Source organism: Schistocerca nitens, chromosome 11, assembly GCF_023898315.1.
Source record: "Schistocerca nitens isolate TAMUIC-IGC-003100 chromosome 11, iqSchNite1.1, whole genome shotgun sequence".
NCBI lineage: Eukaryota > Metazoa > Arthropoda > Insecta > Orthoptera > Acrididae > Schistocerca > Schistocerca nitens.
Window position 1 is genome coordinate 151283486 of NC_064624.1, and position 27060 is coordinate 151310545.

A 27060-nucleotide genomic window follows, 5' to 3' on the forward strand; every position below is an offset into this window, starting at 1 on the left:
TGAGAGCTCATTGGAGGGCAGGGTTGAGGTATGTTGTGTCTTCTGATGAAAGCTGCCTCTGCCTCGGTGCCGTGACGGCTGTGTGTCGGTTAGGAGGAGGGCAGTCGAGGGCCTGCAACCGGCCTGTCTGTGTGTTAGACACACTGGTCCTACACTTGGAGTTACGGTCTGGGGTGTGATTTTCTATGACAGCAGGAGCACTCTCCTGGTTATCCCATTCACCCTAACTGCAAATCTGTATGTCAGTTTGGTGATTCGACCCGTTATGCTGCCATTCGTGAACAGAATTCCAGGTTTTATTCCCAACAGTGTAATGCTCACCCACATATCACTGTTGTAAGCGAACGTGCTCTACGCAGTGTCAATGTGTTACCTGAGTCAGCCTGATAACCAGATCTGCCTCCAATTGAGCACAAGTGGGACATCACTGGATGACAACTCGAGCTTCATCCACAAACAGTATTAACCATCCCTGTATCGACCAGGTGTGTCAGGCATAGAACTCCGTCCCACAACTTGGCATCCACCACCAGTAAAACACAGTGCATACACGTTTGCATGCTTGCATTCAAAGTTCTGGTGGTTACGCCACTTATTAATTCACCAGAATTTCATATTTGCAATGGTATCTTGCACTTACGTAAACTATAACATTGCAATGTTACCTACTTAAAAAAATTATCTAGGCAAATCTATTCCTACAATTTTTAATTACTCTACATTAATTATTTTTGGTGTTGCTATTTTTTCCTAGCCAGTGTATATGTAAATAAATTTTGTAATCACCTATGTCATGCATTGAGGTGCTGGAACTACCTGCCAATTTTTTGCACACATTCCTCACATCTACTGAAGAAATTATTTGTCACACAATGTACTTCTCTTTGAGAAAGTGAATGAACTGACCCATGGATATTGTCCTTGAGTTCCTGCAACGTGTGTGGATTTGTTGTGCTACTTTGGCCTTTAGTGCTCCCTACAAATAAAAATGTCATAGGGTTAAATTGGGACTTCAACTGTGCCAGATATTGTTGTTTAATTACTTTGTGAATTGTATGCAAAGAAAAATTTGCCAGATGAGCCTCTACTGGAACTTGTTGAAAAAATACAATGCTTCATTCTCTTTAACTCTACTCATTAAAATTGGTTACAAACGTCTTGCACATTCCTTTCACTGTTAACTGTGTCATTAAAATTATTGGGCCCATTATTTTGTCACCTCTAACTATGCACCACACTATTTTCTGACCATGAATGGGTTCCTCGTGAAGCAGAATAGCTGTGACAGTGTTCCAAAATTGACAGTTTTGAGAATTAACATACTCACATAAATTGAATCGTGCCTCATCTGAAAACAGAATGAGGTATCAACACAATTCACTGTCAGGCACATTTCAAAACCCACTTGCAAATATTAACACGGACAGCCCGATCACCATGTTTAAATTCTTCCACTATTTCTTTATATGACTTTAGCCCATATAACTTAGTAGTTCTTTGTACAGAGGTACATAAAATTTGTGTTCAATGTGAAAGATGTCCAAAAGACTTTTTAAGGATATTTATTGTCCAAGTGATAAGCAATGTCATCAAGATGAGCTTCTGCACTTCTTGTCATGAGCACTTCCCATTTCCAAATTTTTTCACTAACTTGTGAGTTGCATCATAACTTGAAATTCAAGCATTTAAAAACTTCTGTAGAACATGAGAGGGCTCTGGACGCACATACAAATTATAAATGATCACTCATTGTGCACTGGAGTATTTCGGCATAGCCATTGCTGCATTTGCAGACTCGTGATGTTTGTTTTACTGCTTAAATGGCACTGGCTGGAAAGGCGCTTACTGTGGCACTAACAGGGAGACACAGGGAGCATTCGACATGCCTGCATGGCTCCAGTGGCTGGCAAAGTCAGCCATGTGTGTGCGGTCATTAGATAAATGGAACTCCCTGTAGTTTTAAAAATGCTTTACCTGATAGTGTATGGAGTGGTAATTTTATTATGTATTTGGACATTGAAGGTAGGTCTGAAGTAATGACTAGCAAGCTTTATGATATGCAGATTCATTTAGAAGCTATGCTACTATCAGTGAAGGTAATATGTCTAAATGAACAATGGCTTAAAATTAAAAATATCCACTTCCTCAATAAACTTACAGGCTATGAACTGGCTACCAGATTATATAGAGCCACTGGATATGGAAGCTCTTGTGTACTAGTTCAGTCCTTGGTAGACTATATAATCAGAGGGAATTTTAGCCACCTGTGTGGAGGAATTACATTTGAAAGTAGTTGCATGGAAGCTACAAATATATTATATATTAATTGTCAGTATGTATCACATCCCTGGGAACCACACAAGCTTGGTATTCTTAGAGAAATTTGAAACATTGTTATATAAAATAAAAACTGGAAAAATGTGTGACAAACTAGTTATATTTGCTGACTTCAACACAGATGCAAGTACTGATGGCAAATTTATTAAACTTTAAAAAGCAGATAGACACTAATGGGCTAAATCCAAATTTTCACCAGTACTCAAGTGTTAGAGTAACTGCTTCAACATTTATTGATAATACTCTAAGCAGTTATAATTCAAATGTGAAAGGAAATAAGTTCTACATGTAGGAGTGTCGGACCATGCAGAGCAATTTGTATCACTATCAAAACTAAATTCAGAGTGCACAAGAAAAATATGTAGGAACTTCAGCCAAGAAAATGTGGAGGAAATTACAAAACTAAGATCATGTGTCGATCAGGAAGCACATTTCTACTGATAACAATTACAATAACTTCTCAACTGAATAAATGAGGATATTCAATTATAAAAGGATAGTTGACCAAGTAATGGATAAATATGTACCCAGTAGAACTATTCCTAATGAGAGGAACCCATGGTATACAGGTACAGCAGAGAAACTTCTATAGGAACAGAGATCACTGCATAATAGGTGTCGAACAAAGCAAATGATCATAGATAGACAGGTGCCAAATTAAACATGTTTGGCCTCCAAGAGAGCAATGTGTGAAGCCTTAAGTAAATACTACAGCACAATGTTGTAAAACGTTCTTTCAGAAAGCCCAAAGAAATTCTGGTCATACGTAAAGAATGGTAGTGTCACCATACTTGGGGGGAACAGAAACTAGCAAATGAGACAGAAAGCAAAACTGAGGGTAACAAAGCAAAAACTAAAATGCTTAACTCTGTTTTCAAATGTTCCTTTACAAAGGAAAACCCAGGAGAATTGCACCAGTTTAATACTCATACTGTTGAAAAGACGAATGAGGTATGTATTAGCATCCTCTCTGGGGGACACCACCTCGACGAAGCACTGTCCGTGCGGATGGAGAGGCTTAAGTATCTGCATGAAGCTGAGGGCTATGCCGAAGGTTGAGGACCTACTACTGTTGGAAAGGCCTCAGCTGATGGATCAGACTAAGAGTGGCCCAACACGTCCCATCTTCCCTATCCACACCTAGTACTACCCAACTCCCTGACCCAACCCAAGGTGTGATGTGATCCGTGCCAAGGGGTGCATGGCACATGGGAAGATGTGTTGCAAACCAAGCCTCAGGGATATCAGGTGACCTCCCTGAGTAAGTAGCCTTACACCACGGGGGGTATATGTGGTGTGGACCTTGTAGATCCCCAAATATTGTGGGACCAATATGGACATGATTAAAGAAAACATAGAAAAACAAACTGAGGAGCAAACAGACCTGAGATATCCAAACATCAGGGACAGTACCGATGGAAGGCATTCCCATTACTGAATCACAGTCTAGACCTGAGCCAGAAGTGGGAACTGTAACCGAGAAGCTAGACCAGATCAAAGGCTTGTCTGGGGCTAAGAGGAGGAAACTACTCAGCGAACAGAGGAAAAAGGAAGGAAGAGAATGGCTTCCTAAAGACAAGTGGAGGGAACTAAAGAGACGTGAACCTAAGACACCCAGGAAAAACTGTCTCAGGTTGAAGGTAATAAGAAGATCCCCACTACGTCAAAGATAGGATAGGGAAGAATCAAAAGACTCCCTCCTTCCTGGATAAGAGAGTCCAGAAAAAAGCGAGGCAAGAAATAGGGAAACAGACCTATAGTACTGCACTCTCGCTTTTTAGGGTGGCAGTTATCCAGGAAGGCTGTCCACTGGTGGCCATCACTTCACAGCAGGAGGAATTGGTACAGAAGGTAATAAGAAGATCCCCACTACGTCAAAGATAGGATAGGGAAGAATCAAAAGACTCCCTCCTTCCTGGATAAGAGAGTCCAGAAAAAAGCGAGGCAAGAAATAGGGAAACAGACCTATAGTACTGCACTCTCGCTTTTTAGGGTGGCAGTTATCCAGGAAGGCTGTCCACTGGTGGCCATCACTTCACAGCAGGAGGAATTGGTACAGATGGCCCTCTTTGAAAAGACTGGGAAGGTTGGGAGGGGTGAGGGGGCGCTGGCCCAAGACCCAACTTCAGGAGGGTCTATCTAGATCATGGTGCCCTCATTTTTGTCTGTGAGGGGGTACACATGGTGGAATGGCTTAAGGAAAAGGTGCTCATGATATCCCCATGGAAAGATGCAAAGCTGCTGGTTAAGATGGCAGTGGAGCTTCTTAAGACTGCAAACATGGGAACCAAAGATCCTTAAGGAAGTCTCTCCTAGGACTTAGTTTGGGAAAAGAGGGGCCCAGAACCCAAAAGTATCGACAGAAGACTGGTCAACAAGAAGGCTGCACTGGAAGGGCGAACAGCGGTAGAGGAGGTCAGAGAGAAGTCCCTGAAGGTGATGCAGGAGCAGGACCTGAAATTGCTTTTAGTGTTCTCGCAGGTCGCTGTCAGTCTTCTCAAAGATGGAAGCATGACAGAGCCTGGAGGTGCTGCAGATTAATCTGCAGCACAGTAAAAGGGGCCTCTGCAGCCCTGAGTCGCTACCTGAGAAGCCAGGAAGTGAAAGTGACCCTGATCCAAGAACCCTGTTTATATGAAGGTGGTGTATTGGGCCTCAGTGGCACTGGAGGTAAGCTGATCTATGCTAGAAATCTAAGAAACTCCAGAACAAGCATCTATGTAAGAAATGGAATTTCTTTCATGCCAATGATGGATTTGTGCTCTAGGGATTTAGTGACCATTAAAATGCTTCAGTATGAGGAAGGTATCATGAGGGAAACTGTTTTGGCCTCAGCATACCTCCCTTACGAAGGCAGCTCTCCTCCTCTCTTGGAGGTGAGGAGACTGGTAGAGACTTGCCATCAGCAAAGTGACAAACTGCTGGTGGGATGTGACACCAGTGCCCACAACCTAGTGTGGGGCAGTAAGGACACCAACTGTAGAGGCGAGTACCTTCTTGAACTCCTTTCAGCTAACAACTTAAGAGGTCCTGAATAGGAGCAATGAACCCACATTCAGGAATAGCAGAAGGGAAGTAATTGACACAACCTTTACTTCCATGATGATGGGCAGCTATGTCAAACAATGGCATGTGGTGCTGGAGTCATCCTCATCAGACCACATATACATTAAACTCAAGGATGAAATGGGAATCAGACAGACCATGACCTATAGGAATCCCAGGAAAGCAGACTGGGATACATATAGGAGGGACCTTGATTTAGAATTATTTGAAATTAAAACCTCGATAAGGAATCCAGTAGAAATGGAGGAAGTAGCAGCTGCTGTTACCTCTGCCGTAGTGACCTCATATCGGGACAACTTCACAATCACCAAGAAGTGCACAAATAGGAGTGTGCCTTGGTGGAATAACAACTTAGAAATGCAAAGAAAACAGATACTTATACTATTTAATATTGTAAGAAGTAAAGGACAATGGGCTAAATATCATGATGCCCTTGTCAAATACAATCTTGCAATCAGACAAGCAAAGGAGGCATCTTGAAAGGCATTCTGTGAGGAAGTGTAGAGCATGGCTGCACAAGCAAGACTGCACAAGATTGTCACTAGGGTACCAACCAATCCAGGAGTTACATTGAGGAAGGAGGATGGGGAATATACAAAGACAACACATGAGACGCTGGAACTGCTCCTCAAAACTCACTTTCCTTAATATGCTCTGCCAGACAACACAGTCCACAATGTGATGCTGGAGAGACAACGGTTCTCAGGCACTTGAAGAGAGGACTGCGAATTTGCCAAGGAGTGTGTGTGTACTTTAATAAAATCAATTGGGTGGTGGGAACATTCCAACCATCCAAGTCACGTGACCCAGATGGAATTTTTCCAGCTCATATGAGTCCTATGCAGGCTATTCAGGGTTAGCCTGGCAGTAGGAATCATTCCCAGTGCTTGGAGGGCAGTGAAGGTGGTCTTCATTCCAAAGCCAGGGGGAATTGATCATACCAAGGCTAAGGATACGAGACCAATCAGTCTGTCCTCCTTCATTCTCAAAACTGTGGAAAAACTGGTTAATGTATGTGTTGGGGAGAGGAGGCTAAGTAGGGCCCCGCTCCATTCAAACCAGTGCGCATATCAACCAGGTAAATAATGTGAGACAGCTCTCCACCAACTCATTGGAAGGTGGAGAAAGCACTTCAGTTCCAAGAACTAGCCCTCTGCATCTTTCTGGATATCGAGGGGCCTTCAGTAACACGACCTTCAATTCCATGGTAAGGGCAGCAGAGGTGCCTGACCTGGGGACCACTATATGCGGGTGGACCAGGGCCATACTTAGTGGAAGGAAGGTAGAGGCTACCATGATGAATGAAAAGATGGTAATTAACAACACTATAGCCTGCCCACGAGGAGGAGTTTTGTCCCCTCTATTGTGGAATCTAGTGGTGAACGAACTCATTATGGATTTAAATTCAAGACTGCATCTGCCAAGGATATAGATAACTTTGTCGTAGTAATACTTGGCAAATTTTCTGATACAGTTAGAAATATGGCACACGAAAGTTTGAGCACTGTTAAAAATTAGTGCATTAAACAGGATCTGCAGATTAATCCTAAGACTGTTGAGGTGCCATTTACAAAGAGACATATTCAACACTCAAGTTGGAATCTAAAGCTCTTCAATGAAACTCTACCTGTGAAGGGGATAGTGAAATATCCAGGAGTAACCTTAGATGAGAAGTTAACATGGACCCCTCACATTAACAGTATCTGCTCCAAGGCAAAAAGTACTCTAGTGCGTACTGCAAGGGCTTTGTGGCAAAAACTGGGGCCTAAGCCCCAGGGGTATGCACTGGATATACACCACAGCGATCAGACCTAGGATTTCCTACAGGGCTGTAGTGTGGTGGAAGAAGGTACAACAGGTGGTTGCAGCTAAGGGGCTTGCTAAGGTGCAGACAACTATATAATAACTCCTATCTGCTTTGACAAGCCTTAATATATAATAATTGCAAGCAGGGAGCAGTGGGAAAAAACAGTTAGACATGGTACGGGTGACATCACTTGGTTCACTGATGGGTCAAAAACAGACCAAGGCATTGGGGCAGGGGTGTACGGGGTTCAACCAAGACTGGAGGGCATCATCTCTCTAGGAAAACTGGCCTCTGTATTCCATACTGAAATTACTGCAATATGGGCATGTGTGGAGGAGAATATGTGTAGGTGCTACAAGGACCATAGCGTCCACATCTCTTCAGACAGCTAGGAAGCTCTGAAATCATTAGCAGCTCCTGCAATAAGATCTAAGATTGTTGCAGATTGCCACAAGGCTCTGGTGGAGCTAGGGGGAAGCAAAAGGGTAAACCTAGTGAGGGTTCCTGGCCACTCAGGGATCTGTGTCAACGAACAAGCCGACAGACTGGATAGGATGGGGGCAACATAACCATTTACTGGACTGGAACCTGCCCTGACAATCACCAAGGCTATGATTAAATTAGAACTATGGAACTGGCTTAGGAAACATCACATAAGATATTGGACCAAGGTCCATAAATAAAAACATGGTAATTTAATAATGCCCATGCCATGTTTTATTAGAAGCTCGGTAATCCTGGGATTGAACAGGAAAGAGATAAAACTCATGACTGGACTGATGACTGGCCATGGTACTAAAAAAAACACCTACACACACAATGAGTATAATGGAAGAGGACAATAAAAGTAGGATCTGTGATGAGGGTGATGAAACTGCATCACACCTAACCTATGGATGCATGGCACTGGAGAGTAAAAGATACAGAATCTTCATCACAACTACACCTCAAGAAATTGTGTCTTACAAAAAACTGATATAGGGACTCCTTGCACTATTTAAGGGCACTAGTTGGCTTTACTAGATAGATAGATAGATAGATAGGGTGCGATACCACACAATAAACTTATTTTCGATGCAGGCAGTGGTGGGTTAGACCTAAACTATTTTAGCTTCCCTGTTAAAATGAAAACAAATCAAATCAATGTATTAGCATCAGTTGTCTTGAGAAACAGCTGAAATCATTAAAATTGAAAAAAGCTCCAGGGTTTGATGGACTCTCTGTCAGATTCAATTCTAAATTTGCAGCTAACTTAGCTCTGCTTCTAACTATAATCTATCATAGATCCCGCAAACAATAAAAGTGTGCCCAGTTCTTGGAAAAAGGCACATGTCACAGCTGTCTACAACAAGGATAGTAGAAACGATCCACAAAACTGCCATAAAATACCCTTGACATTGATTTGTTGTAGAATCTTGGAACATTTCTCAGCTCACAGATATTAGGTATCTCAAACATAATAACTTTCTCGATGCAAACCAGCATTGCTCCAAAAACATCAATCGAGTGGCACAAAAAAACCTGTGTGAAACAGGCTGCATAAATATTCAGTCAGATCTCGATAAGATTTTGAAGTGGTACAAACATTGGCATCTTGTTTCAAATGTTCAGAAATGGAAAACTGTTCAATTCACCTGATGAAAAAATGTAGTATCCTGTGATTAGAGTATCAATGAGTCACAGTTGGAATCAGTCAACTCATACAAATACCTGGGTGGTACTCTTTGTAAAGGTATGATCAACGAAATGGTCAGACAGGCTCAATTATGGGAAAAGCAGGTGGCAGCTTTCAGTTTAGTGGTAGAATACTGGGAAAGTGCAATCAGTCTACACACGAGATAGGGTAAAAACCACTTGTGCAACCCAATCTATGTAGAATATTGCCCAACTGTGTGGGACCCATACCAGACGGGACTGACAGGGGATATTGGACATATACAGAGAAGACTGGACTGATGACTGGCCATGGGACTAAAAACAACACCTACACACACAATGAGTATAATGGAAGAGGACAATAAAAGTAGGATCTGTGATGAGGGTGATGAAACTGCATCACACCTAACCTATGGATGCATGGCACTGGAGAGTAAAAGATACAGAATCTTCATCACAACTACACCTCAAGAAATTGTGTCTTACAAAAAACTGATATAGGGACTCCTTGCACTATTTAAGGGCACTAGTTGGCTTTACTAGATAGATAGATAGATAGGGTGCGATACCACACAATAAACTTATTTTCGATGCAGGCAGTGGTGGGTTAGACCTAAACTATTTTAGCTTCCCTGTTAAAATGAAAACAAATCAAATCAATGTATTAGCATCAGTTGTCTTGAGAAACAGCTGAAATCATTAAAATTGAAAAAAGCTCCAGGGTTTGATGGACTCTCTGTCAGATTCAATTCTAAATTTGCAGCTAACTTAGCTCTGCTTCTAACTATAATCTATCATAGATCCCGCAAACAATAAAAGTGTGCCCAGTTCTTGGAAAAAGGCACATGTCACAGCTGTCTACAACAAGGATAGTAGAAACGATCCACAAAACTGCCATAAAATACCCTTGACATTGATTTGTTGTAGAATCTTGGAACATTTCTCAGCTCACAGATATTAGGTATCTCAAACATAATAACTTTCTCGATGCAAACCAGCATCGCTCCGAAAACATCAATCGAGTGGCACAAAAAAACCTGTGTGAAACAGGCTGCATAAATATTCAGTCAGATCTCGATAAGATTTTGAAGTGGTACAAACATTGGCATCTTGTTTCAAATGTTCAGAAATGGAAAACTGTTCAATTCACCTGATGAAAAAATGTAGTATCCTGTGATTAGAGTATCAATGAGTCACAGTTGGAATCAGTCAACTCATACAAATACCTGGGTGGTACTCTTTGTAAAGGTATGATCAACGAAATGGTCAGACAGGCTCAATTATGGGAAAAGCAGGTGGCAGCTTTCAGTTTAGTGGTAGAATACTGGGAAAGTGCAATCAGTCTACACACGAGATAGGGTAAAAACCACTTGTGCAACCCAATCTATGTAGAATATTGCCCAACTGTGTGGGACCCATACCAGACGGGACTGACAGGGGATATTGGACATACAGGGTGATTCAAAAATGCATGTAAATATTTTAAGGGTGTATTTGTGAGGTAAATATATTCCAGAGTTATCGTTAAATACGAAAGTCATGTCCGTATCAAAACGACGGCAGTGCAAGCAGCAGGATGCCATATTCTGGTACGTAATTCACATACGTATCTCCCAACAGTTGATTCGAAACTGCATGAATAGTGTTTGTTTTTGTTTGCACGTGATGTTTACTCCTACTGTACGGAAGATGGCGCTGATGTTGTTGGTAACGGAAAAGTACGTCCTGTCGTTCATTCATCGTCGGAAGGCTAAAGGTTTCGTGCACATGATGTACTCAAACAGTGAGTATGCTGATATGCACCTTGTGTATGGTGCAGCAGATGGAAATGCACTTGCAGCAAGACAAAGGTACAGTGAGCTGTTTCCAGGAAGACGGTTACCAAGTCATCAGACGTTTGTATCTGTGGACAGACGTATGCGGGAGTATGGCATTCGTCCTGGGCCACATTCAGGTCGACCACTTGAGCATGCAGTGAACGTCGAGGAACATGTTTTGGACCTGGTAGACCAAGATCCATCTATCAGTACGAGACAAATTAGTGCAGCTGTACGACTTCCACAATCTACTGTATGGCGGCTGCTTCGGAGACAACAGTTGCATCCATTTCACCTGCAAAAAGTGCACGAATTGACACCTGAAGACTATCCTCGCCGTCAGCAATTCTGCCAGTGGTTACAAGAGCGTCATTTGAATGATCCAATGTTCATTCGGCGGATATTATTCACAGATGAGGCCATGTTTACTCGTGCGGGTGTAATCAATTCGCATAATATGCACCAGTGGGCTGTCGAGAATCCTGGCGCGAGAATTGTGCGTGGATATCAACATCAATTCTCCATAAACATTTGGTGTGGTATTGTGGGGAATTACTTACTCGGACCTCATGTTCTGCCTCCAAGGCTGAATGGGCACGCGTACTGCGAATTTTTGGAGGGAGAATTGCCTGGATTGTTACAGGATGTCCCTCTTGCAACACGAGCCACCATGTGGTTTATGCACGATGGTGCTCCCGCCCATTACAGCCGCAACGTAAGGGCGTACCTCAATTCTGCGTATCCACATCGATGGATAGGTCGCGGAGGACCAATTGCTTGGCCAGCCAGATCACCTGACCTGAACCCTTTAGACTTTTATTTATGGGGCCGACTAAAGACATTGGTGTATTCTTCTGCAGTACCGAACAGAGAAGTGCTACAACAAAGAATTGAAGGTGGTTGTGAAATTATTCGTGGAGAGTTGAACGGACTGTGTAATGTGCAGAGATCATTGATGCGACGAGCACGGGTCTGTCTGCAAGTTCAGGGACAGCATTTTGAACATGCATTGCATTAAGATTTGTGCAAATACAGTACAGTACAGTACAGTCTGTAAAATGCTTCAATTTTCCTTAGTTATTGTGCATTGCTGTAGTTCAATCAACAGGACCTAAATTAATACAGTGTTCGCGAGGAATTGTTTCAGTTTGTTACGTCACGTTTATTTATCAGTTTGCGTTGTTAGTCCAAATGCACTGTAATTAAACTGTGAACTCTGGGAATTAAATACCTTACGTTGTATTGAATGTATTATCCTGTTTTGTTCATAACTCTGTAATAAGCCAAGTATGGAAAAAATTGTATAGAACATTTTTGTCTTATATTTACCTCACAAATACACCCTTGAAATATTTACATGCATTTTTGAATCACCCTGTATACAGAGAAGGGCAGCATGAATGGTCACAAGTTTGTTTGACCTGTGAGAGCAACACGGATATGCTGAAGAAACTGAACTGGCAGACTCTTGAACATGTAAGTATTTTAACTATCCTGAGAAAGCCTACTAACAAAGATTCAAGAACGGGCTTTAAATGATGATCTAGGAATATACTACAATGTCACTCACGTGGGATCATGAGGACAAGATTACAGTACTTACTGCACGCACAGAGGCATTCAAACAATAATTCTCCCCGCACTCCTTATATGGAACGAACAGGAAGAAATCCTAATAACTGGTACAATGGGATGCACCCTCTGCCATGTACTTGAATGTGGTTTACAGAGTATGGGTCTATATGCAGTAAAATGCTTCCATTTTGTGCCAGTATTGACTGATTTTCATAAAAGTAGATCATGGGTTGCAAAAGGAATTAAGATGAAGAAACTGCATATGGAGGCAAAAGGTTATCCAATATTGGAATTTCTTATATGTGTAATGAAATTTTTAAAAAATGGTTAAATTGAAAAATTGTGCTGCAAATGAAACTAATGATAAGTAAGAATCCAGTGCCGTATTCGAATCCCTCACTGACCTTTTCATAAATCTCAATAAAACCAGTGGCTATTCACCAGTGAGTAAATATCCTATAATGGCAGAGAAATTACTCAGGCTTTAAATTTTCCCACATTTCCATCTCTGATGTTACGAAAAATCATAATGTCACTAAACTTTTTAACTTAGTGGGTTGGGATGAGGTTCCCCACAATTAAAATTGTCAATCATGGTACTCCACATCCAATGTTCTTCATAATCAACAGTCTTTTGATGAACATTTTCCAGACAGATTAAAACATACTGTTCGTAAAATAGGAAAGAGAGATGGAATGCGAAACTATACACCTATCTCATTGTAAACAACTTTTTCCCCCGAAAGGACCTACATGTGATCAGATAGAAAATTATAATTCATCCCACAGTATTATTTTACACTACTGTGTATCAGCCATCTTGTGTGACCTTATCAAAGCTTTCAATCCTGCAAACTGTGAGTCCCTTCTCCAAAAACTGACGAGCTATGAAACTTCCGGGCAGATTAAAACTGTGTGCCGGACCGAGAGGAGTGTTAGTTCTGTAAGGTTCGCAGGAGAGCTTCTGTAAAGTTTGGAAGGTAGGAGACGAGGTACTGGCAGAAGTGAAGCTGTGAGGATGGGGCGTGAGTCGTGTTTGGGTAGCTCAGATGGTAGAGCACTTGCCCACGAAAGGCAAAGGTCCCGAGTTCGAGTCTCGGTCCGGCACACAGTTTTAATCTACCCGGAAGTTTCGTATCAGTGCACACTCTGCTGCAGAGTGAAAATCTCATTCTGGTGACAAGCTATGGTTTTCAAGGAAAATCTCTTACCTGGGTGTCATATTACATGGCAAAGAGACAGCAATGAGTACCTGTTAATAACAATGAGGAGAAATTCATCTGTGGCTGGAAACACACACAATATGGCCTTCCATAAGGATCCATATTAGGGCTACCAGTATTTTTGTATTATATTAATATGCCATGCAAGGTTCAGTTTGATGTCATCCCCTAAGCAAATGACTCAACAGCAATAGTCTGCTGTCAAACAGGTAAAGACTGTATCCTATCCACACTTTGTTTCAGTCATTAGGTACAGTATAATTTTCTTGGGATTTGAAAAACTAACCTACTCAAAGCTTTTAGGCTACAAAAAAGATCATCTGAGTCATAATGGAAGCTAAAAAGAAATAACAGTGCAAACTTATTTTGAAGACTAGATCTGGTATCCACTCCAAGTACATATAAACTCACAACTTTCTGAGGGAAAGTGCTTCTTGCATCAGTATGAGAAAGCTACACATTACTTAACCACAGACTAAAACAATACGAAAAACTGTACGCTGTATGGGCATGAAATTTATAAATAAAATCTAGAGTGTAGCACAAATCCAACACATACTGAAGAAGACCTGGAAAAATATCTGAAGAGTAAATGCTTTTATTGTGTAGAAGATTTTTCTCGTTCAGCTCTTTCAATACTTCATTTGTGAGCTTTAGTATGCTTTCTGTTTTGAGGTTCCTTTACAAAAGACAAACTGAAAGGTGGTTAATGAGTTCTGATTAGTGAAGACGATCAGTACTGTATCAGAGATTGCTTTCTCAAATACTTTTGAAAGAACTGGAAGGTGCGATACAGATCTGTAATTAGAGGTGGTTATCCTTATCTCGTTGTTTTAGATGGGAGTCAATAAGTACATACAAGAAAACCAGGAAATATGCCCCAAGAGACAGATTCATTGCAAAGATAACTTGAGGGTAGTTATGTCAAGTCAGCACAAGATTTTAATATCCTGCTGGAACATAGTCAGCAGAACTGCTGCTTTTTAATGAGCTAACGACTTATGTAATAACCTTTGGTATTGTATTTTTGAAACTAATGTCTGCTGGTGTAGCATGAAGCTTCGGCACAAGTGAATCTAACACGTCTGTATTGCATTATTATTTGTTACTTGGTGCAGCCACTGTGAGGAAATGGGCCCTAATGATTGAAATTGGTGGCCAATGATTTGAGTGTCCCCATTTCTGTGACAACTATTACCTGGGGCTCAGTTTCACTGGATTACTAGTTTTCTTTGTTAAATAATGTTCTGAATAGGTTTTGCCTTATTCTTGGACTGTCTTATTTTTTATTTATCATGGCATGTGAGTCTTGCTTTTCAAGTAATGGAGTAGCGGACTAGGCAATAATGACGGCACTGTAGTTTCAAATTTTGACTACCGCTTATTCTCTGAATTACAGTATTCTATGATTATAATACTGATGAGTCACTGCTGGAATCGGCCACTTCATTCAAAAACCTGAGTGAAACACTTTGTAGGGATGTGAAATGGAATGATCACATAGACTCAGTCATGGATAAAGCAGGTGGTAGAATGCTGGGGAAGTGCAATCAGTCAACAAAGTAGAATGCTTACAAATCACTCATGTGACCGGTTGTAGAATATTGGTCAAGTCTCTGTGGCCTGTACCAAATAGACTAACAGCACATAATGAATGTATACAGAGAAGGGCAACACTAAAGGTTACAGGTTTGTTTAATCCATGGGAGAGTGTCACAGAGATAATGAAGGAAGTGAACTGAAAGACTCATGAAGATAGACGTAAACTATCTCAAGAAAGTCTATTAACAAAATGGTGATTCTAGAAATATACTACAGCCCCCTACATAGTGTTCACATAGGGATTGTGAGGATAAGATTAGAATAATTGCAGCACAAACAGAGGCATTCAAACAGTCATTCCTCCCATGCTCGATATGTAAATGTAATGGGAAGAAAACCTAAGAACTGGCAGAATTGGGCATAAACTCTGCCGTGCATCTCACTGTCGTTTGCAGAGTATAGATGTAGATATAGGAATGGACCAAGAGCTACACATAAAATGGCATTTTAAAAAATATGAATAGCACAGTATAGACTTAGGTCGAGAACTGCCCGATGAGACAAATGCAGCACGGAGATGACCGACCCAGATATCTTACCTCTGCGAGCGATACCCACCTACTGACACGACGATAGGTGTTTGCACAGGTTTGGGTGCATTTCCTTTCCCTCTCAAAACTCTTGCTCATTTAAAGGGTTGTTGGGTTGTTTTATGGGGAAGAGACCAAACAGACTGATGAGTCACTGCTGGAATCGGCCACTTCATTCAAAAACCTGAGTGAAACACTTTGTAGGGATGTGAAATGGAATGATCACATAGACTCAGTCATGGATAAAGCAGGTGGTAGAATGCTGGGGAAGTGCAATCAGTCAACAAAGTAGAATGCTTACAAATCACTCATGTGACCGGTTGTAGAATATTGGTCAAGTCTCTGTGGCCTGTACCAAATAGACTAACAGCACATAATGAATGTATACAGAGAAGGGCAACACTAAAGGTTACAGGTTTGTTTAATCCATGGGAGAGTGTCACAGAGATAATGAAGGAAGTGAACTGAAAGACTCATGAAGATAGACGTAAACTATCTCAAGAAAGTCTATTAACAAAATGGTGATTCTAGAAATATACTACAGCCCCCTACATAGTGTTCACATAGGGATTGTGAGGATAAGATTAGAATAATTGCAGCACAAACAGAGGCATTCAAACAGTCATTCCTCCCATGCTCGATATGTAAATGTAATGGGAAGAAAACCTAAGAACTGGCAGAATTGGGCATAAACTCTGCCGTGCATCTCACTGTCGTTTGCAGAGTATAGATGTAGATATAGGAATGGACCAAGAGCTACACATAAAATGGCATTTTAAAAAATATGAATAGCACAGTATAGACTTAGGTCGAGAACTGCCCGATGAGACAAATGCAGCACGGCGATGACCGACCCAGATATCTTACCTCTGCGAGCGATACCCACCTACTGACACGAAGATAGGTGTTTGCACAGGTTTGGGTGCATTTCCTTTCCCTCTCAAAACTCTTGCTCATTTAAAGGGTTGTTGGGTTGTTTTATGGGGAAGAGACCAAACAGCGAGGGCTTCAGTCTCATAGGATTAGGGAACAAGTCAGTCGGGCACTTTCAAAGGAACCATCCCGGCATTTGCCTGAAGCGATTTAGGGAATTACAGAAAACCTAAATCAGGATGGCCGGACGCGGGATTGAACCGTCGTCCTCTCGAATGTGAGTCAAGTGTGCTCACCACTGTGCCACCTTACTCTGTTCTCATTTCAAGGCATGCGTCCTCCGATTATGCACAGGTTTGAAACGCAAACTGTTCTTCCAAATGGTTCAAATGGCTCTGAGCACTATGGGACTTAACATCTATGGTCATCAGTCCCCTAGAACTTAGAACTACTTAAACCTAACTAACCTAAGGACATCACACAACACCCAGTCATCACGAGGCAGAGAAAATCCCTGACCCCGCCGGGAATCGAACCCGGGCGTGGGAAGCGAGAGCGCTACCGCACGACCATGAGCTGCGGACAAACTGTTCTTCCAAACTCGAATGCCTGGAACATAGTGGTGAAGTTTGTGTGCTTATTTCACATTTCGTCCATCAGTCATGTTTCTTTTGTCATAGTGCCGCATCTGAGGTTATTTTTGTTTTTTTAGCGTGTACCGTCAGTGAATCATTCTGCAAAACATTAGGCCATTACGTATATGTTGCATGCCCATTAGTACATAGAGAAATAAATAAGATGAAGAATAAAAATTAGGTTACAGTAGAGGTAAAAAGAGAGGTGGAAGAGGTGAAAATCGTTAAGGCCACCCAAGAAAATAGGGTTACATATAGGGAAAAGAAGAAAACTAGGAGAAAAGAGACTAAATCAACATATTATGAAAACAAGATAGCAACGTCAACAGATATCACTAAGAACATGTGGCCTCTCATAAAAGAAAAGAGGAAAGGTGTAGGTGTGGAAAACACTGATAACATAACACTTGAGGTAAATGGGAGGGAACTGAGGGATGCACAAAACATCATCAGCAATATTTTAAAGAAACACTATATTGAAGTTGTGGATAAATTAATAACTCAAATTAATATTTCCAAAATAAACACAATAAAAATTCCATTTGAAACAAAATGCTTATTTCTGACCCCAACTAATGAATCAGAAATTGTAAAACTAATACATAGTCCAAAAACAAAAAAACAAAAACACTGAGGGACTTGATGGTATATCCACTAAACTAATTAAATGCTATTTACAATGGGTAGTAAACCCATTGGCCAGTCTGATAAACTTATGTATATAAAAAGGAATATTTACAATGTGCCTGAAAAAGAGTAAAATAATCCCTATACATCAACGAAGCTGCAAAAAAGACCCAGGAAACTACAGACCGATAACTATTACATCTGTACTCTATAAAATAATGGAAACCACAATGAAAAATTATTAAATTTTACACAAACTTGCAATATTCTGAATGATGAACATGATTTAGAAACGGCAAATATACCAAAACAGCAATAGCTGAATTCGTAGCACTGGTAACTAAGGCACTTGATGAACAGAAGAAAGTCTGTGGTATGTTCCTGGACCTATCTAAAGCATTTGATTGTGCATGCCATTACATCCTATTAGAAAAGCTTCATCATTATGGCATAAGGGAGAAAGCAGTAGACATCATTAAATTGTTTTTGGAAAATAGAATGCAGTGTGTAGAAATAAAGCAAAAAGCAAAAATAATATTACAAGTGTCTTTTCAAATTATGAAATTGTTAAATACTTAGTTCCCCAAGGATCCGTCCTTGGTCCACTACTTTTCATTTTGTATGTCAATGATATGACCAAATCAGTATCTGATAATGTCGACATGTATGCAGATGACACTTCATTTGTTGTTACCAGTTTTACAGCAATCTCATTAATAATGGAACCAAAACAACATACATAAAGAAACATGCAAAACTCTTTGCCTCTGAATATGTCTGCTTGTGTCTGTATATGTGTGGATGGATATGTGTGTGTGTGCGCGAGTGTATACCCGTCCTTTTTTCCCCCTAAGGTAAGTCTTTCCGCTCCCGGGATTGGAATGACTCCTTACCCTCTCCCTTAAAACCCACATCCTTTCGTCTTTCCCTCTTTCCTGACGAAGCAACCGTTGGTTGCGAAAGCTAGAATTTTGTGTGTATGTTTGTGTTTGTTTGTGTGTCTATCGACGTGCCAGCGCTTTCGTTTAAAATGCAAAGAAAAAGGTTTTGAAATTGCAGGTATGGGTTACAATGAGTCAAGAGTATTTTGTGTGTACCGATCCTCAAAAAAATGTCAACTCTATTATAAAAAAAAAAAAAACAAAATGAAAGGTTGTGTAATATGGGGTGATTTTAACATTGATATGGGAAGAGTGACATAGAGAAAGCAAAACTTTGAGGAGCTGCTATTACAATACAACATGAAGGCAAGAGTTGTGGAACTAACAAGAGTGACTTTGGAAACTGAGTAAATTATTGACAATATTATCACTAATATAGATAGCAATGCATATACAACAAAGGTTCTGCAAACAGGAATTTCTGATCATTTTGGTCAGCTTTGTGAAGTATATGGCAATCTGAACTCACAAAAGGAAGATAAAAGTGTAGAAAGAGATGTTAGGCTTATCAGCCAACAAAATATCAACATCTTCAAAATGATGTTAAGAAAAGAACAGTGGATGGACACGTTTTGAGCCCAGGGAACAGATGAAAAATACAATGTTTTCAAAGACACCACAACACATTACTTCAAATTAGCATTTACAAAAACCAAGAGGAAAAGAAAAAAATTTTCAAAAATAAGCAGTGGATCACGAAGAAATAATTGAACAGAGAGCTACCTTAAGAGAAATGAAACAGGGAGAAAATACAGGCAGTTGATAATACAAGAAAAAGCAAAATCAATTAATGAGACTATTTCAAAATCAACAAATAAAATGAGAGCAGCTTGGAATATCATTAACTCTGAGACAGGCAAGAAAAAATACTCACAGAAAACAAATTAAATGGAAACTATGACAGTAACTAACAAAATAATCACAGATAAAACAAGTGCCAACATCCTCAATAATTACTATGCAGATGCAATAGAAAAACTAAAGCATGGATATAATAGCCAAAGAACTCACCAAACTGTCATGACAGATAAGCCATGGCACTCAATGTTCGAGAAACCAATGTCTGAAAAGGAACTGACATATGTTATGAAAATGCTAAAAGCGAAAAAGTCTGTTGGACATGATGAAGTGTCAAACTACCTAATCAAGTAGGAGGCAGCAGAAGTAATTATGCCACTACGGGATATTACCAACCACTCTTTCCAACAAGTACTATTTACAGATAAACTCAAATTAGTTAAACTTGTACCTGTATACAAAAAGGGAAAGCAAGATGACCCTAACAACTACAGGCTAGTATCAGGCTTCTCCAAAATATTAGAAATTCTCATGCTAAACAGACTAACTGCTTATTTCGATATCCATAATGTAATAACTCCAGCACAGCATGGACAACAGAAAGGGAAATCAACGGAAACAGCAACTGAATCATTAACAGAATCAATTGTACAGGCCTTGGACAACAAGATGGTAGTGTCTGGAGTTTTTCTTCATTTATCCAAGGCATTTGACACAGTTCAACATACAGTTCTTGTAAAGAAACTAGAGAATGCTGGTATTCGTAGACAAGCAGCACACTGGATAACATCATATCTAAGAAACAGGAGGCAATATGTAACCATTAATAACTTTTAAAGATCAGATGTTAGAAGCATTATGTATGTTGTACCTCAAGGTTCTGTAATGGGACCTGCTCTCTTCAATTTATTTGTGAATAATATACAAACATGTGAAACTGAAATCAAAATACTTTATGCAGATGATATGACTGTGCTCAATGTTTCCAATAATTTGGAGGCAATTGAGCAAAATATATTCATATCATTCAGCAGTACGTCACAATGGCTCTCTGAAAATGACTTAATTACTAATCTTAAAAAAAAAAAAAACTATGTACATGGTCTTCAAAAATAAACAAAAAGAAGAACATATGGATGTTTTCTTAGATGAAAAAGGACTGGAAGAAGTAGCTTCAGTTAAGTTTTTGGGCAATACAATAGACAGTGTGCTACATTGGAAACAGCAGATAAATACTGTTTCCAGTAAGCTAAGATCAGTGATAGTTATAACGAAACAACTGATTCAGTATACTCACCAAGACCTCTTGTGCGCTGCCTATCATGGACTTTTTGAACCATATGTGTGATATGGAATCACAGTATGGAGGAACTCAACTATCACAGGGATGAAGAGAATATTCACATTACAGAAGCAAGCCATTCGAATTATATTCAAAAAGAAGCAAAAAGAATTGTGTAAAAGTTGTTTCAAAGAACTAAACATTCCAACGTTTCCATCACTGCATGTATGCAAGACCATTGTGAGTGCCTTACATGCTCTCACAAAACTGGAGACTGTTCACACACACAACACAAGGTACAGAAAACAACTGCGGTGTATTCCACATAGACTTAAGATTTTTGAAAAAGGACCCAAATACTCTGGTAACAAGTTAATACAAGCAATGCCAAGGGAGTAACAAGACCTCAAAACGGAGAAAACGTTCTCCACAACTCTAAAAAGTTTCAGATGCAAGGAGAATTTTATAGTGTAGCTAGCTACATTAACAAACAGTGATCAAAAGTTCATCCTGTGGGTGATAAATCTCACACATCATAAAAAAACTAGCAACAGAAATCAGTGTTACACAAATTAACTATAATTAGGAACCACTGATGTATAATACACGCTAATTATATGTCACAAAATTATTATTTTTTTGTATGTATCATGTATCATAAGTCATTTTGTACCACGTAATATTATGAATATACTGCATCATAAGTCATTGAGTACGATGTAATACTGTGAAAGTTTGTTTTTTCTTTGTTGTTATTTTGAAACCTGTTTACTGGCGTCAGGCAGGCCTGCAGCAGCATATTACGCCGCTCTTTGGCCTCAGAGAAACACAAACATACAAATGAAGACAATTAGAGAGACAAAAAGATGGTGGACATAAAAACGGAGAAAATCACGTTTTAAAATACACGGTGCCGTTCACTGGCGTAGAGTCCAAGATAAAATTGTTCAGACACTTTGACACATACAGAGACGAAAATTGTCACACGTGAACGTAGGTGCACAAAATGAATAACAGTGAACGACTTAAGCACAAAACGACGGCACACAAAGAAGCACGAGGCGTTGATCTCCGGGCGCGAAAGTTCACTAAACGTGTACGAGTCCGGGGACCTGCCAAGAGTGTGAAAGCTCGTATGCATATTTAATATGTAAGCAAGTATTAAAATTGGTGTCAGTTTCGGCTGTCAGAAATATTGTCACCTTACCTTTAGTCTACAAATGCTGGTTTGTAAATCTATTTTGATGTAATTGTCGCTGTTAAATCACATGAATGAACGGACAGAGCAAAGAGAGAAGAGCATCACGACTTCTATATGCAAATGATTATGCCACAGTTAGTGCTGTTAACGTTTAACAAAGCTTTCTCGTACTGCTGACACAATTCAGACGGCGCTGCTACGCTGCCATCTGTTGGCCACACCGAGAAACTAATGTTTTGTCACGCCGGTCAAGTTAACCAAATGCAGTTCGTAATTTGTTTCCTATTTTTAAGATCTTTGTTGCTGTAAATGCAGTAAGACTCATATCACAACTACACCTATTTTGGTCGTTTATGGAGTGGCTATAAACGAACGTGGATCTGAAATATTTATAGTGCTTATATCTCCTACTCGCTTCACGTATATGATAGTTGATGCTATATATACTTCTTGAAGAAATATTACCCCCATTCATAATATTGATATTTGTAACACTCATTTTTGGAAAAGTTTGGTTAATCAGCAGGTTAACTGAACTTGTAGGAGGAATGTGAAGTGTGGTAAATGTGATTAAGCTGGTAGGGATTTGGGAGTTAAGCACGTGCTACTTGTAACCTGCGTTTCGTATCTTGAAGTGGTTATTCACAACCAGATGCTGAAAAATAGTTTACCGGTCATATAACTACGGCGGAAAAAAGTAAAATAACATCTACAGCTTGTGCTATATCTGCTAAAATATTTGATAGTTCAGTGGCAAACAGACAGTAAAACCCAAATGGTTAGAACATCGGCACTAGGTCAGAAGATGGTGCATTGTTAATAGTCAGTTGTAGTAAGAACAGAGTAGTGAAGGAATACAATAGAATAGAATAATTTTATTGTTTTTAGGCCATTAAGGCAATAGACAAAGTCATACATGTAACACAAAATAATTCATGTTGCATGGAGCAATAGGTTTGTTATTACCAAATAATATTACAATTGGTGAAATCCTACAAAGTCATACATATAACACAATATAACTCCTGTTGCAAAAGAGCAATAGATTTGTTATTACAGTATAATATTACAACTGACAAGGTCATACATATAATACATTATAATTCATGTTGCAAAAGAACAATAGGTTTGTTATGACAGTGTAATATTACGATTGGTGAAATCCTACAAAGTCATCCTTATATTAGTGTATAATTTCTGTTGCAAATGAGTTATCGGTTTGTTATTACTGGATGATATTACAATTGATGAAATCCTTTATTTCGCAGAATGGGTGGGCAACTAACAAGTCATATAGTGCTTGTTTGAATGGTTGCTCTGGTAAATCTTGCGTACAGGGTAGCAAGGACAGACAGGAAGGATGGGGGGGATTCCTTGAGGTGGTGGTAGGTGACTCCATCATGACCAGGGGCGGTGTTGTGTTTGGAGCGGAGGATGAGTGTGATGTCTTGTGTGGTGGTGGTAGTCTTGATGTCTGAGGGGGGTAACCGATCCATGTACAGGAAGCAGGGGACAGAGGTATCAGTGCGGTCAAGGATGGTGGGGAAGAGGAAGTAATCAAAATGAGGATCGTCAGGAATGGAGAAGAACTCTGATAGGTGTGAAGCAAAATGGTTAGCCTTACTGAGGTTATCAGGAAAGGGTCGATCGTCATGGAGGATGGGGTAATGAGGGGTGGGATGGCTACCAGTAAGGCAGTGGAAGGCTGACCAGTACCTGGAGGAGTTGACAGGGTGGTTGGAGTTGAGGCATGTGTATGTCTGGCGCCAGTTCCAGCGTTTCTTCACTGTAAGGATGTTCCGGATGTGTCGCTGTTATTGCCAGTGGTGGGTGAGAGTATCCCGGGCATGAGTACGGAGGAAGGAGCGGTAGAGCCTGCGGGATTCACGCAGAAGAAGGAAGGCCTGTGGAGGAAGCGTAGGGCGGTGAGGGTGGATGAGTTTGGTAGGCATATTGTCAGCAGGGTGGTGAAATGTGAGGGGGTGGCTTTCGACCTGTAAGGCAATGGATTCCCTGTAGGCATCCCAGTAGGCACAGTGGTAGTCATGGACAGACTTAGGAGGGGCAGCTGGGTGGGTGGCTGCAGCAGTGGTACGGGTAGAGGAGAAGGTGAGAAGTTCAGCGAGATGGTCACTCCCAACGGGATCGAGGACGTCAATGGCGTTGCGACCAAGGAGGTTGGGGGAAGTGAGGATAACATCGGGGGTGGCGTTATTTTCAGGATGGGTGTGCTGTGGGAGAGGAACAAGGTCACCATGGATGGTGGCAAGGAACTGATGCCACCACCGAAGGGTGGCAGCGTCATGGCTGTGAATGTTGAGGTCAGCAGCGATCACATAGGTGGAGAAGGTACGGTCAACATGGGAAATGAAATCGAAGGGGAGAGGAGCTGCAGGGCGGATATAGATAGTGGCACAGGTGATGGTGAGGGAGGGAAAAAATAGGCTGAGGAGAGGGTGTTCGGTCGGGTCATTGAGGAGGGGTTGTGGCCAGACAGGGAGATGCGGGAGGTGGCCTATAGCAACCCCACCTCGGGCTAGGTGAAGGGGATGGTCAGTGCAGTGAAGGAGATAGGGGGAGGTGCGGACAACATGGTGGCGTTGAGGGAAGGTTTCATTAAGAATGAGGAGTCAACCTGGTGCTCGGAGAGGATATGCATGAAGAGGTATTTGTTTGCAAGGAGGGAACGAATATTGAGGTAGAGGAGACGATCCTGTTGACGTGCCAGGAGGTTGGAGGTGGAAGGATGCGGGAAGGAGAGAGAGGGGCTTAAATGAGGGTGTCAAGGTGGTCGAAGGTAAAGTGGGCCTGGTTGTGGGATTAGGTGCTGTGGTGCGGCTGGTTGAAATTTAATTGTTAATTATATTTAGAATGTTATGTAGAAAAGATGCATTTCCCTGCTGTCTAACCATATGTGGGGCGGCTGGTAGAATTATTGTTATTTAAATGTTCCTATTATTTATGCTGTTGTTTTGCCGTTCTCAACACTGGCTCTCTAACTACAATTTTGGCAACCAGAAAGTGATTAGCAAAACGTGAAGCCTGTAATTAGAATTCCTAGCGCCCACTTCATCTGAGAAATATACTTATAGCTACAGCTTATAGCTCTGAGGAATTAGGAGATTGTCTGGGATTCATAATCAAAAACGATCGTGAAAAAAAGAACTTCGTTATATTCTGAAAGTCACAGATGAAAAAAAAAAAAAAAAAAAAAGGATCCACACAACCTGACTAACAGAGCAGTTCAGAGTCTAATGCGCTGATGCAACTATAACTGTCCAAATTAAATGTTTAAATGAATGCTCGCAATAATTTGATGATAATGTTCATCAAACGCCACGCTAAATAATGGTAGAATGTCTGTCCCGCGACGGCACGTAAAAATACGACATACGCAAACTGAAGATATATCATTAAAGTCATCCCAGAATTTACACTTCACTCGAAAACGATTTCATGGTTACGCGTATCCCGAGTAACTTAATACGGCATCCGAGGCTGTTTATAGCAATGATACCGACGCGACGCGACTCCCGACACGGATCGCGTGCTATTCAACGTCTGGAGAGAACTGGGGCCTTTCTTCCTCGCGCAGCGTTCTTATATATAAAGCCGCGGTGCGGACGGCTAAGGGAACGCCTGATCAAATCGGCTCTCCCAACTAGCTGCTGGGCTAGTAATGCACCGCTTTAAGTCATTGAATAAATCATCGCTTCCTTTGCTGATGGCCGATGAAGCTCTCAATTTAAATGTGCATTCAGCACACAGGTAAGTAATCATAATAAAAGTCTGACATGGCTAAGTAAAATATTTTGGGCGAGAGAATTAATTTAATTACACTACACGCAGTAGACGAGCTCTGAACTTGCCCTTTGGAGATACGCCATCGCTATAGTTTTATAGTTATTCAATTGAAACTTCTCACATCTTTATGATTATAGCGGATCTCCATTCTACTTAAATATAAACATCCTAGCCTTATTTATTACCCTACTTAATCTATCTTGCTTCCTTAATTTTTAATACAAAAACCAGAAAATTATTAATTCCAACTAAAATCTTAATTTGTGAGATCCAGAAGACTGTTTCTATTAAATTATTATGAAAAAGGAATCTAAATATAAATTTTTCAGTCTCTAGCTCTTTTCTGTTGGGCCAATGGTTTTTACAGAAAAACATCCAAATTTTGAAAATGGTTAAAGTTATCGAACTGATATTCAACACATATTGATTTAGTATTACTCCTGAGATGGTAGAACTGTTTCAGGTTATTTACTTGATTTTTAAAGTATTGCGCAACATTTATGACGTCAGAGCTAGTTACAGCGGACTAGGCTGGCACACAATGGAACGACTGATGAGAATTTTATAAGGCGTGAGTAGGCTGCTTCCCTACATCACCCTCTACTTAATTTTTTTTTAATGTTAATAAACGAAAAAAAATTAATTACAAAAAGGGAAGCAAGAGTACAGCTTAACTCCGTATGAAAATTTAAAATTTGAAATGTAAACATATAGAAATATTAAAAGAAAACTGATTACCTACTTTAATTTTTTAAATTACTAGCATGTTCACTGCCTCTTAAGCAATATTATCTCTCAAAATTTAATCAAAATCAATGGAACACTTTGGCATGCATATTGCCATATACAAACAAACACATAAAAATATGTAAAATTATGAAAATCTTAAATCCATTAAATACATTTTTACATACACAAATTCAAAGAAAATAACACAGTTATTCAAGATACATAAACAGATGATTATATCTTAGCAGTCTTTTCTAAACCTGAAAGAAAATTTCACAAATCATTTTTACACACGTGGTTGTAGCCGCTTTGGCTGGCGTTCTACACTTCCATTTACAAGGGTAGAGGAGGGGAAGTTGCTATGGTGTGCGTCCTTCACGTTCACTCTAAATTACATGGGGAAGGGGAGGAGTCACTGTGAGTTGTGTCCAAGTCACTCCACGCTTTCATGCAGCTACCAGGCTGCCATTATCTGGTTTGTCCTGTAGAACAAACAAAAGGAGTGCCTCAGACTGTGTTCACTTAATATCTAAGGGTGGGTCACAATGAAATGGGGA

The 27060-nt window shown here is 40.4% G+C and overlaps 2 protein-coding genes and 1 long non-coding RNA gene across 27 annotated transcripts in view; 2 read left to right on the forward strand and 1 right to left on the reverse strand.

The window, feature by feature from the left end:
- LOC126213457 (ras-related protein Rab-18-like) overlaps window positions 1–27060 on the forward strand; it is a 289633-nt gene that overhangs the window by 143774 nt on the left and 118799 nt on the right. The gene's annotated exons all lie outside the window — the stretch shown is intronic.
- The window catches only part of LOC126213454 (uncharacterized), a 449182-nt gene that overhangs the window by 77275 nt on the left and 344847 nt on the right, over window positions 1–27060 (reverse strand). For 3 of the 24 annotated variants that reach the window (XR_007541181.1, XR_007541177.1, XM_049941220.1), the window contains exon 1: window positions 21977–22163. The exons of 15 other annotated variants lie outside the window; for them this stretch is intronic. The gene's annotated coding sequence lies outside the window, so the exon portion shown is untranslated. Of the gene's footprint in view, window positions 1–786; window positions 806–2158; window positions 2265–16953; window positions 17096–21442; window positions 21534–21976; window positions 22164–27060 lie in introns of those variants that run through there. 6 more of the 24 variants (XM_049941212.1, XM_049941218.1, XM_049941211.1 and 3 more) reach the window with 5 other exon arrangements.
- Window positions 1–27060, forward strand: part of LOC126213459 (uncharacterized) — a 144043-nt gene that overhangs the window by 59950 nt on the left and 57033 nt on the right. Inside the window, exon 1 of one of the 2 annotated variants that reach the window (XR_007541184.1) lies at window positions 21804–21902. The exons of the other annotated variant lie outside the window; for it this stretch is intronic. This is a non-coding gene — a long non-coding RNA (uncharacterized LOC126213459). Of the gene's footprint in view, window positions 1–21803; window positions 21903–27060 lie in introns of those variants that run through there. 2 annotated transcript variants of the gene reach the window in all.